The following is a 12,912-nucleotide window of genomic DNA, read 5'->3' on the forward strand; positions in this document are numbered from 1 at the left end:
TTTGGATAAGGGTGATTGCAATATTTCAACAAGTCAATTGAAATTTTCTTGCAAGATTAGGGACAGTGGATGCCTAGAAAGATGTTTTTTTTAATTAGTTTTAGGTTTCAGAGAGTAGATTCCTGAAAAAAATGTGTTTGTTTTATGAAAAATGTGAGTGTGTTACTGCAAAAAAGTTGATTTAAATATCGTTTTTGGATAAGGGTGATTGCAATATTTCAACAAGTTAATTGAAATTTTCTTGCAAGATTAGGGAGAGTGGATGCCTAGAAAGATGTTTTTTACAAATTCGTTCGTTATAGGTTCCAGAGAGTGGATTCCTGAAAATAAATTATTTGTTTCATGAAAAATGTGAGTGTGTTACTGCAAACAAGTTGATTTAAATTTAGTTTCAGGATAGGCGTGAATGCATCATTTCAACAAGTTAATTGAAATTTTCTTGCACGATTAGGGAGAGTGGATGCATAGAAAGATTTTTTTTTATATTTGTTTTAGGTTCCAAAGAGTTGATTCCTGAAAAAAATGTCTTTGTTTTATGAAAAATGTGAGTGTGTTACTGCTAAAAAGTTTATTTAAATTTAGCTTCAGGATAGGCATGATTGTATTATTTCAACTAGTTAATTGAAATTTTCTTGCACGATTAGGGAGAGTGGATGCATAGAAAGATGTTTTTTTTTATATTTGTTTTAGGTTCCAGAGAGTTGATTCCTGAAAAAATGTGTTTGTTTTATGAAAAATGTGAGTGTGTTACTGCTAAAAAGTTGATTTAAATTTCGTTTTTGGATAAGGGTGATTGCAATATTTCAACAAGTCAATTGAAATTTTCTTGCACGATTAGGTACAGTGGATGCCTAGAAAGATGTTTTTTTTTAATTATTTCTAGGTTTCAGAGAGAAGATTCCTGAAAAAAATGTGTTTGTTTTATGAAAAATGTGAGTGTGTTACTGCTAAAAAGTTGATTTAAATTTCGTTTTTGAATAAGGGTGATTGCAATATTTCAACAAGTCAATGGAAATTTTCTTGCACGATTAGGGACAGTGGATGCCTAGAAAGATGTTTTTTAAAAATTAGTTTTAGGTTTCAGAGAGTAGATTCCTGAAAAAAATGTGTTTGTTTTATGAAAAATGTGAGTGTGTTACTGCTAAAAAGTTGATTTAAATTTCGTTTTTGGATAAGGGTGATTGCAATATTTCAACAAGTCAAGTGAAATTTTCTCGCACGATTAGGGACAGTGGATGCCTAGAAAGATGTTTTTTTTTAAATTAGTTTTAGGTTCCAGAGAGTGGATTCCTGAAAAAATTATTGTTTGTTTTATGAAAAATGTGAGTGTGTTACTGCAAATAAGTTGATTTTAATTTAGTTTCAGAATAGGCGTGAATGCATCATTTCAACAAGTCAATTGAAATTTTCTTGCACTATTAGGGACAGTGGATGCATAGAAAGATGTTTTTTTATATTTGTTTTAGGTTCCAGAGAGTTGATTCCTGAAAAAAATGTGTTTGTTTTATGAAAAATGTGAGTGTGTTACTGCTAAAAAGTTTATTTAAATTTAGCTTCAGGATAGGCATGATTGCATTATTTCAACTAGTTAATTGAAATTTTCTTGCACGATTAGGGAGAGTGGATGCATAGAAAGATATTTTTTTTATATTTGTTTTAGGTTCCAGAGAGTTGATTCCTGAAAAAAATGTGTTTGTTTTATGAAAAATGTGAGTGTGTTACTGCTAAAAAGTTTATTTCAATTTAGCTTCAGGATAGGCGTGATTGCATTATTTCAACTAGTTAATTGAAATTTTCTTGCACGATTAGGGAGAGTGGATACATAGATATACGTTTTTTTATATTTGTTTTAGGTTCCAGAGAGTTGATTCCTGAAAAAATGTGTTTGTTTTATGAAAAATGTGAGTGTGTTACTGCTAAAAAGTTGATTTAAATTTCGTTTTTGGATAAGGGTGATTGCAATATTTCAACAAGTCAATTGAAATTTTCTTGCACGATTAGGGACAGTGGATGCCTAGAAAGATGTTTTTTTAAAATTAGTTTCAGGTTTCAGAGAGTTGATTCCTGAAAAAAATGTGTTTGTTTCATGAAAAATGTGAGTGTGTTACTGCTAAAAAGTTGATTTAAATTTCGTTTTTGGATAAGGGTGATTGCAATATTTCAACAAGTTAATTGAAATTTTCTTGCAAGATTAGGGAGAGTGGATGCCTAGAAAGATGTTTTTTACAAATTCGTTATAGGTTCCAGAGAGTGGAGTCCTGAAAAAAATTTATTTGTTTCATGAAAAATGTGAGTGTGTTACTGCAAAAAAGTTGATTTAAATTTAGTTTCAGGATAGGCGTGAATGCATCATTTCAACAAGTTAATTGAAATTTTCTTGCACGATTAGGGAGAGTGGATGCATAGAAAGATGTTTTTTTTTTATATTTGTTTTAGGTTCCAGAGAGTTGATTCCTGAAAAAAATGTCTTTGTTTTATGAAAAATGTGAGTGTGTTACTGCTAAAAAGTTTATTTAAATTTAGCTTCAGGATAGGCATGATTGCATTATTTCAACTAGTTAATTGAAATTTTCTTGCACGATTAGGAAGAGTGGATGCATAGAAAGATGTTTTTTTTATATTTGTTTTAGGTTCCAGAGAGTTGATTCCTGAAAAAATGTGTTTGTTTTATGAAAAATGTGAGTGTGTTACTGCTAAAAAGTTGATTTAAATTTCGTTTTTGGATAAGGGTGATTGCAATATTTCAACAAGTCAATTGAAATTTTCTTGCACGATTAGGGACAGTGGATGCCTAGAAAGATGTTTTTTTAAAATTAGTTTTAGGTTTCAGAGAGTTGATTCCTGAAAAAAATGTGTTTGTTTTATGAAAAATGTGAGTGGGTTACTGCTAAAAAGTTGATTTAAATTTCGTTTTTGGATAAGGGTGATTGCAATATTTCAACAAGTCAATTGAAATTTTCTTGCACGATTAGGGACAGTGGATGCCTAGAAAGATGTTTTTTTTAATTAGTTTTAGGTTCCAGAGAGTGGATTCCTGAAAAAATTATTGTTTGTTTTATGAAAAATGTGAGTGTGTTACTGCAAAAAATTTGATTTTAATTTAGTTTCAGGATAGGATTGAATGCATCATTTCAACAAGTCAATTGAAATTTTCTTGCACGATTAGGGACAGTGGATGCCTAGAAAGATGTTTTTTTAAAATTAGTTTTAGGTTTCAGAGAATAGATTCCTGAAAAAACATGTGTTTGTTTTGTGAAAAATGTGAGTGTGTTACTGATAAAAAATTGATTTAAATTTCGTTTTTGGATAAGGGTGATTGCAATATTTCAACAAGTCAATTGAAATTTTCTTGCACGATTAGGGACAGTGGATGCCTAGAAAGATGTTTTTTACAAATTCGTTATCGGTTCCAGAGAGTGGATTCCTGGAAAAAAAAATTATTTGTTTCATGAAAAATGTGAGTGTGTTACTGCAAAAAAGTTGATTTAAATTTAGTTTCAGGATAGGTGTGAATGCATCATTTCAACAAGTTAATTGAAATTTTCTTGCACGATTAGGGAGAGTGGATGCATAGAAAGATATTTTTTTATATTTGTTTTAGGTTCCCGAGAGTTGATTCCTGAAAAAAATGTGTTTGTTTTATGAAAAATGTGAGTGTGTTACTGCTAAAAAGTTTATTTAAATTTAGCTTCAGGATAGGCGTGATTGCATTATTTCAACTAGTTAATTGAAATTTTGTTGCACGATTAGGGAGAGTGGATACATAGAAATATGTTTTTTTTATATTTGTTTTAGGTTCCAGAGAGTTGATTCCTGAAAAAATGTGTTTGTTTTATGAAAAATGTGAGTGTGTTACTGCTAAAAAGTTGATTTAAATTTCGTTTTTGGATAAGGGTGATTGCAATATTTCAACAAGTCAATTGAAATTTTCTTGCACGATTAGGGACAGTGGATGCCTAGAAAGATGTTTTTTTAAAATTAGTTTTAGGTTTCAGAGAGTTGATTCCTGAAAAAAATGTGTTTGTTTTATGAAAAATGTGAGTGGGTTACTGCTAAAAAGTTGATTTAAATTTCGTTTTTCGATAAGGGTGATTGCAATATTTCAACAAGTCAATTGAAATTTTCTTGCACGATTAGGGACAGTGGATGCCTAGAAAGATGTTTTTTTTAATTAGTTTTAGGTTCCAGAGAGTGGATTCCTGAAAAAATTATTGTTTGTTTTATGAAAAATGTGAGTGTGTTACTGCAAAAAATTTGATTTTAATTTAGTTTCAGGATAGGCGTGAATGCATCATTTCAACAAGTCAATTGAAATTTTCTTGCACGATTAGGGACAGTGGATGCCTAGAAAGATGTTTTTTTTAAATTAGTTTTAGGTTTCAGAGAATAGATTCCTGAAAAAAAAATTATTTGTTTCATGAAAAATGTGAGTGTGTTACTGTAAAAAAGTTGATTTAAATTTAGTTTCAGGATAGGTGTGAATGCATCATTTCAACAAGTTAATTGAAATTTTCTTGCAAGATTAGGGAGAGTGGATGCTTAGAAAGATGTTTTTTACAAATTCGTTATAGGTTCCAGGGAGTGGATTCCTGAAAAAATTATTATTTGTTTTATGAAAAATGTGAGTGTGTTACTGCACACAAGTTGATTTTAATTTAGTTTCAGGATAGGCGTGAATGCATCATTTCAACAAGTCAATTGAAATTTTCTTGCACGATTAGGGACAGTGGATGCCTGGAAAGATGTTTTTTTAAAATTAGTTTTAGGTTTCAGAAAGTAGATTCCTGAAAAAAATGTGTTTGTTTTATGAAAAATGTGAGTGTGTTACTGCAAAAAAGTTGATTTAAATATCGTTTTTGGATAAGGCTGATTGCAATATTTCAACAAGTTAATTGAAATTTTCTTGCAAGATTAGGGAGAGTGGATGCCTAGAAAGATGTTTTTTACAAATTCGTTATAGGTTCCAGAGAGTTGATTCCTGAAAAAAATGTGTTTGTTTTATGAAAAATGTGAGTGTGTTACTGCAAACAAGTTGATTTTAATTTAGTTTCAGGATAGGCGTGAATGAATCATTTCAACAAGTCAATTGAAATTTTCTTGCACGATTAGGGACAGTGGATGCATAGAAAGATGTTTTTTTATATTTGTTTTAGGTTCCAGAGAGTTGATTCCTGAAAAAAATGTGTTTGTTTTATGAAAAATGTGAGTGTGTTACTGCTAAAAAGTTTATTTAAATTTAGCTTCAGGATAGGCATGATTGCATTATTTCAACTAGTTAATTGAAATTTTCTTGCACGATTAGGGAGAGTGGATACATAGAAATATGTTTTTTTTATATTTGTTTTAGGTTCCAGAGAGTTGATTCCTGAAAAAATGTGTTTGTTTTATGAAAAATGTGAGTGTGTTACTGCTAAAAAGTTGATTTAAATTTCGTTTTTGGATAAGGGTGATTGCAATATTTCAACAAGTCAATTGAAATTTTCTTGCACGATTAGGGACAGTGGATGCCTAGAAAGATGTTTTTTTAAAATTAGTTTCAGGTTTCAGGGAGTAGATTCCTGAAAAAAATGTGTTTGTTTTATGAAAAATGTGAGTGTTTTACTGCTAAAAAGTTGATTTAAATTTCGTTTTTGGATAAGGGTGATTGCAATATTTCAACAAGTTAATTGAAATTTTCTTGCAAGATTAGGGAGAGTGGATGCCTAGAAAGATTTTTTTTTTTTAAATTAGTTTTAGGTTCCAGAGAGTTGATTCCTGAAAAAAATGTGTTTGTTTCATGAAAAATGTGAGTGTGTTACTGCTAAAAAGTTGATTTAAATTTCGTTTTTGGATAAGGGTGATTGCAATATTTCAACAAGTCAATTGAAATTTTCTTGCAAGATTAGGGAGAGTGGATGCCTAGAAAGATTTTTTTTTTAAATTAGTTTTAGGTTCCAGAGAGTTGATTCCTGAAAAAATGTGTTTGTTTCATGAAAAATGTGAGTGTGTTACTGCTAAAAAGTTGATTTAAATATCGTTTTTGGATAAGGGTGATTGCAATATTTCAACAAGTTAATTGAAATTTTCTTGCAAGATTAGGGAGAGTGGATGCCTAGAAAGATGTTTTTTACAAATTCGTTATAGGTTCTAGAGAGTGGAGTCCAGAAAAAAAAATTATTTGTTTCATGAAAAATGTGAGTGTGTTACTGCAAAAAAGTTGATTTAAATTTAGTTTCAGGATAGGCGTGAATGCATCATTTCAACAAGTTAATTAAAATTTTCTTGCACGATTAGGGAGAGTGGATGCATAGAAAGATGTTTTTTTTTATATTTGTTTTAGGTTCCAGAGAGTTGATTCCTGAAAAAAATGTCTTTGTTTTATGAAAAATGTGAGTGTGTTACTGCTAAAAAGTTTATTTAAATTTAGCTTCAGGATAGGCATGATTGCATTATTTCAACTAGTTAATTGAAATTTTCTTGCACGATTAGGGAGAGTGGATGCATAGAAAGATGTTTTTTTTATATTTGTTTTAGGTTCCAGAGAGTTGATTCCTGAAAAAATGTGTTTGTTTTATGAAAAATGTGAATGGGTTACTGCTAAAAAGTTGATTTAAATTTCGTTTTTGGATAAGGGTGATTGCAATATTTCAACAAGTCAATTGAAATTTTCTTGCAGGATTAGGGACAGTGGATGCCTAGAAAGATGTTTTTTTTGATTAGTTTTAGGTTCCAGAGAGTGGATTCCTGAAAAAATTATTGTTTGTTTTATGAAAAATGTGAGTGTGTTACTGCAAAAAATTTGATTTTAATTTAGTTTCAGGATAGGATTGAATGCATCATTTCAACAAGTCAATTGAAATTTTCTTGCACGATTAGGGACAGTGGATGCCTAGAAAGATGTTTTTTTAAAATTAGTTTTAGGTTTCAGAGAATAGATTCCTGAAAAAACATGTGTTTGTTTTGTGAAAAATGTGAGTGTGTTACTGATAAAAAATTGATTGAAATTTCGTTTTTGGATAAGGGTGATTGCAATATTTCAACAAGTCAATTGAAATTTTCTTGCACGATTAGGGACAGTGGATGCCTAGAAAGATGTTTTTTACAAATTCGTTATAGGTTCCAGAGAGTGGATTCCTGGAAAAAAAAAATTATTTGTTTCATGAAAAATGTGAGTGTGTTACTGCAAAAAAGTTGATTTAAATTTAGTTTCAGGATAGGTGTGAATGCATCATTTCAACAAGTTAATTGAAATTTTCTTGCACGATTAGGGAGAGTGGATGCATAGAGAGATATTTTTTTATATTTGTTTTAGGTTCCAGAGAGTTGATTCCTGAAAAAAATGTGTTTGTTTTATGAAAAATGTGAGTGTGTTACTGCTAAAAAGTTTATTTAAATTTAGCTTCAGGATAGGCGTGATTGCATTATTTCAACTAGTTAATTGAAATTTTGTTGCACGATTAGGGAGAGTGGATACATAGAAATATGTTTTTTTTATATTTGTTTTAGGTTCCAGAGAGTTGATTCCTGAAAAAAATGTGTTTGTTTCATGAAATATGTGAGTGTGTTACTGCTAAAAAGTTGATTTAAATTTCGTTTTTGGATAAGGGTGATTGCAATATTTCAACAAGTCAATTGAAATTTTCTTGCAAGATTAGGGACAGTGGATGCCTAGAAAGATGTTTTTTTTAATTAGTTTTAGGTTTCAGAGAGTAGATTCCTGAAAAAAAAAAGTGTTTGTTTTATGAAAAATGTGAGTGTGTTACTGCAAAAAAGTTGATTTAAATATCGTTTTTGGATAAGGGTGATTGCAATATTTCAACAAGTTAATTGAAATTTTCTTGCAAGATTAGGGAGAGTGGATACCTAGAAAGATGTTTTTTACAAATTCGTTATAGGTTCCAGAGAGTGGAGTCCTGAAAAAAAAATTATTTGTTTCATGAAAAATGTGAGTGTGTTACTGCAAAAAAGTTGATTTAAATTTAGTTTCAGGATAGGCGTGAATGCATCATTTCAACAAGTTAATTGAAATTTTCTTGCACGATTAGGGAGAGTGGATGCATAGAAAGATGTTTTTTTTTATATTTGTTTTAGGTTCCAGAGAGTTGATTCCTGAAAAAAATGTCTTTGTTTTATGAAAAATGTGAGTGTGTTACTGCTAAAAAGTTTATTTAAATTTAGCTTTAGGATAGGCATGATTGCATTATTTCAACTAGTTAATTGAAATTTTCTTGCACGATTAGGGAGAGTGGATGCCTAGAAAGATGTTTTTTACAAATTCGTTATAGGTTCCAGAGAGTGGAGTCCTGAAAAAAAAATTATTTGTTTCATGAAAAATGTGAGTGTGTTACTGCAAAAAAGTTGATTTAAATTTAGTTTCAGGATAGGCGTGAATGCATCATTTCAACAAGTTAATTAAAATTTTCTTGCACGATTAGGGAGAGTGGATGCATAGAAAGATGTTTTTTTTATATTTGTTTTAGGTTCCAGAGAGTTGATTCCTGAAAAAAATGTCTTTGTTTTATGAAAAATGTGAGTGTGTTACTGCTAAAAAGTTTATTTAAATTTAGCTTCAGGATAGGCATGATTGCATTATTTCAACTAGTTAATTGAAATTTTCTTGCACGATTAGGGAGAGTGGATGCATAGAAAGATGTATTTTTTATATTTGTTTTAGGTTCCAGAGAGTTGATTCCTGAAAAAATGTGTTTGTTTTATGAAAAATGTGAGTGTGTTACTGCTAAAAAGTTGATTTAAATTTCGTTTTTGGATAAGGGTGATTGCAATATTTCAACAAGTCAATTGAAATTTTCTTGCACGATTAGGGACAGTGGATGCCTAGAAAGATGTTTTTTTAAAATTAGTTTTAGGTTTCAGAGAGTAGATTCCTGAAAAAAATGTGTTTGTTTATGAAAAATGTGAGTGGGTTACTGCTAAAAAGTTGATTTAAATTTCGTTTTTGGATAAGGGTGATTACAATATTTCAACAAGTCAATTGAAATTTTCTTGCACGATTAGGGACAGTGGATGCCTAGAAAGATGTTTTTTTTAATTAGTTTTAGGTTCCAGAGAGTGGATTCCTGAAAAAATTATTGTTTGTTTTATGAAAAATGTGAGTGTGTTACTGCAAAAAATTTGATTTTAATTTATTTTCAGGATAGGCGTGAATGCATCATTTCAACAAGTCAATTGAAATTTTCTTGCACGATTAGGGACAGTGGATGCCTAGAAAGATGTTTTTTTAAAATTAGTTTTAGGTTTCAGAGAATAGATTCCTGAAAAAACATGTGTTTGTTTTGTGAAAAATGTGAGTGTGTTACTGATAAAAAATTAATTTAAATTTCGTTTTTGGATAAGGGTGATTGCAATATTTCAACAAGTCAATTGAAATTTTCTTGCACGATTAGGGACAGTGGATGCCTAGAAAGATGTTTTTTACAAATTCGTTATAGGTTCCAGAGAGTGGATTCCTGGAAAAAAAAATTATTTGTTTCATGAAAAATGTGAGTGTGTTACTGCAAAAAAGTTGATTTAAATTTAGTTTCAGGATAGGTGTGAATGCATCATTTCAACAAGTTAATTGAACTTTTCTTGCACGATTAGGGAGAGTGGATGCATAGAAAGATATTTTTTTATATTTGTTTTAGGTTCCAGAGAGTTGATTCCTGAAAAAAATGTGTTTGTCTTATGAAAAATGTGAGTGTGTTACTGCTAAAAAGTTTATTTAAATTTAGCTTCAGGATAGGCGTGATTGCATTATTTCAACTAGTTAATGGAAATTTTGTTGCACGATTAGGGAGAGTGGATACATAGAAATATGTTTTTTTTATATTTGTTTTAGGTTCCAGAGAGTTGATTCCTGAAAAAAATGTGTTTGTTTCATGAAATATGTGAGTGTGTTACTGCTAAAAAGTTGATTTAAATTTCGTTTTTGGATAAGGGTGATTGCAATATTTCAACAAGTCAATTGAAATTTTCTTGCAAGATTAGGGACAGTGGATGCCTAGAAAGATGTTTTTTTTAATTAGTTTTAGGTTTCAGAGAGTAGATTCCTGAAAAAAATGTGTTTGTTTTATGAAAAATGTGAGTGTGTTACTGCAAAAAAGTTGATTTAAATATCGTTTTTGGATAAGGGTGATTGCAATATTTCAACAAGTTAATTGAAATTTTCTTGCAAGATTAGGGAGAGTGGATGCCTAGAAAGATGTTTTTTACAAATTCGTTCGTTATAGGTTCCAGAGAGTGGATTCCTGAAAATAAATTATTTGTTTCATGAAAAATGTGAGTGTGTTACTGCAAACAAGTTGATTTAAATTTAGTTTCAGGATAGGCGTGAATGCATCATTTCAACAAGTTAATTGAAATTTTCTTGCACGATTAGGGAGAGTGGATGCATAGAAAGATTTTTTTTTATATTTGTTTTAGGTTCCAAAGAGTTGATTCCTGAAAAAAATGTCTTTGTTTTATGAAAAATGTGAGTGTGTTACTGCTAAAAAGTTTATTTAAATTTAGCTTCAGGATAGGCATGATTGTATTATTTCAACTAGTTAATTGAAATTTTCTTGCACGATTAGGGAGAGTGGATGCATAGAAAGATGTTTTTTTTTATATTTGTTTTAGGTTCCAGAGAGTTGATTCCTGAAAAAATGTGTTTGTTTTATGAAAAATGTGAGTGTGTTACTGCTAAAAAGTTGATTTAAATTTCGTTTTTGGATAAGGGTGATTGCAATATTTCAACAAGTCAATTGAAATTTTCTTGCACGATTAGGTACAGTGGATGCCTAGAAAGATGTTTTTTTTTAATTATTTCTAGGTTTCAGAGAGAAGATTCCTGAAAAAAATGTGTTTGTTTTATGAAAAATGTGAGTGTGTTACTGCTAAAAAGTTGATTTAAATTTCGTTTTTGAATAAGGGTGATTGCAATATTTCAACAAGTCAATGGAAATTTTCTTGCACGATTAGGGACAGTGGATGCCTAGAAAGATGTTTTTTAAAAATTAGTTTTAGGTTTCAGAGAGTAGATTCCTGAAAAAAATGTGTTTGTTTTATGAAAAATGTGAGTGTGTTACTGCTAAAAAGTTGATTTAAATTTCGTTTTTGGATAAGGGTGATTGCAATATTTCAACAAGTCAAGTGAAATTTTCTCGCACGATTAGGGACAGTGGATGCCTAGAAAGATGTTTTTTTTTAAATTAGTTTTAGGTTCCAGAGAGTGGATTCCTGAAAAAATTATTGTTTGTTTTATGAAAAATGTGAGTGTGTTACTGCAAATAAGTTGATTTTAATTTAGTTTCAGAATAGGCGTGAATGCATCATTTCAACAAGTCAATTGAAATTTTCTTGCACTATTAGGGACAGTGGATGCATAGAAAGATGTTTTTTTATATTTGTTTTAGGTTCCAGAGAGTTGATTCCTGAAAAAAATGTGTTTGTTTTATGAAAAATGTGAGTGTGTTACTGCTAAAAAGTTTATTTAAATTTAGCTTCAGGATAGGCATGATTGCATTATTTCAACTAGTTAATTGAAATTTTCTTGCACGATTAGGGAGAGTGGATGCATAGAAAGATATTTTTTTTATATTTGTTTTAGGTTCCAGAGAGTTGATTCCTGAAAAAAATGTGTTTGTTTTATGAAAAATGTGAGTGTGTTACTGCTAAAAAGTTTATTTCAATTTAGCTTCAGGATAGGCGTGATTGCATTATTTCAACTAGTTAATTGAAATTTTCTTGCACGATTAGGGAGAGTGGATACATAGATATACGTTTTTTTATATTTGTTTTAGGTTCCAGAGAGTTGATTCCTGAAAAAATGTGTTTGTTTTATGAAAAATGTGAGTGTGTTACTGCTAAAAAGTTGATTTAAATTTCGTTTTTGGATAAGGGTGATTGCAATATTTCAACAAGTCAATTGAAATTTTCTTGCACGATTAGGGACAGTGGATGCCTAGAAAGATGTTTTTTTAAAATTAGTTTCAGGTTTCAGAGAGTTGATTCCTGAAAAAAATGTGTTTGTTTCATGAAAAATGTGAGTGTGTTACTGCTAAAAAGTTGATTTAAATTTCGTTTTTGGATAAGGGTGATTGCAATATTTCAACAAGTTAATTGAAATTTTCTTGCAAGATTAGGGAGAGTGGATGCCTAGAAAGATGTTTTTTACAAATTCGTTATAGGTTCCAGAGAGTGGAGTCCTGAAAAAAATTTATTTGTTTCATGAAAAATGTGAGTGTGTTACTGCAAAAAAGTTGATTTAAATTTAGTTTCAGGATAGGCGTGAATGCATCATTTCAACAAGTTAATTGAAATTTTCTTGCACGATTAGGGAGAGTGGATGCATAGAAAGATGTTTTTTTTTTATATTTGTTTTAGGTTCCAGAGAGTTGATTCCTGAAAAAAATGTCTTTGTTTTATGAAAAATGTGAGTGTGTTACTGCTAAAAAGTTTATTTAAATTTAGCTTCAGGATAGGCATGATTGCATTATTTCAACTAGTTAATTGAAATTTTCTTGCACGATTAGGAAGAGTGGATGCATAGAAAGATGTTTTTTTTATATTTGTTTTAGGTTCCAGAGAGTTGATTCCTGAAAAAATGTGTTTGTTTTATGAAAAATGTGAGTGTGTTACTGCTAAAAAGTTGATTTAAATTTCGTTTTTGGATAAGGGTGATTGCAATATTTCAACAAGTCAATTGAAATTTTCTTGCACGATTAGGGACAGTGGATGCCTAGAAAGATGTTTTTTTAAAATTAGTTTTAGGTTTCAGAGAGTTGATTCCTGAAAAAAATGTGTTTGTTTTATGAAAAATGTGAGTGGGTTACTGCTAAAAAGTTGATTTAAATTTCGTTTTTGGATAAGGGTGATTGCAATATTTCAACAAGTCAATTGAAATTTTCTTGCACGATTAGGGACAGTGGATGCCTAGAAAGATGTTTTTTTTAA

The sequence above is a fragment of the Lissotriton vulgaris genome, chromosome 2_2 (genome assembly GCF_964263255.1).
Source record: "Lissotriton vulgaris chromosome 2_2, aLisVul1.2, whole genome shotgun sequence".
Lineage (NCBI taxonomy): Eukaryota > Metazoa > Chordata > Amphibia > Caudata > Salamandridae > Lissotriton > Lissotriton vulgaris.